Here is a 349-nt window from a genome sequence, read left to right as displayed (position 1 = left end):
GATTTACCATGAAAAGTCAATTCAGAGTCAGTGAGATGATACACAAGCCTACCAAGAAAACTTTAGAAATCTGTGAATCTTGGAAGGGAAGAGAAACCTGAATACGAATCCCAGTAATACATCAAGTTTCAAGTGTCTATCGCCAACCCGCCATCCTGTCAGCCATCGTCCCTAAAATGCCTAATGCATCTTCGCCAATCTAAAACCACAACAGCAACGCTAATAGACGGTTTATGTACTTGTTCCTTACACTTGTGTTCTCTCTTTTTTCTTTCACATTTTTTCTTCTGTTTACTTCACATTGATGTGTCTTCTAAGAGTTCTGTCACAAGATATGCACATGTCTTTT

The 349-nt window shown here is 38.7% G+C and overlaps 1 protein-coding gene across 1 annotated transcript in view; it reads right to left on the bottom strand.

Moving 5' to 3' along the window:
- The window catches only part of LOC119590993 (cuticle protein 16.5-like), a 2,116-nt gene that overhangs the window by 1,449 nt on the left and 318 nt on the right, over nt 1-349 (bottom strand).

The sequence above is a fragment of the Penaeus monodon genome, chromosome 28, assembly GCF_015228065.2.
Source record: "Penaeus monodon isolate SGIC_2016 chromosome 28, NSTDA_Pmon_1, whole genome shotgun sequence".
NCBI classification, from domain to species: domain Eukaryota; kingdom Metazoa; phylum Arthropoda; class Malacostraca; order Decapoda; family Penaeidae; genus Penaeus; species Penaeus monodon.
This window is presented reverse-complemented; position numbering and strand designations above follow the sequence as displayed.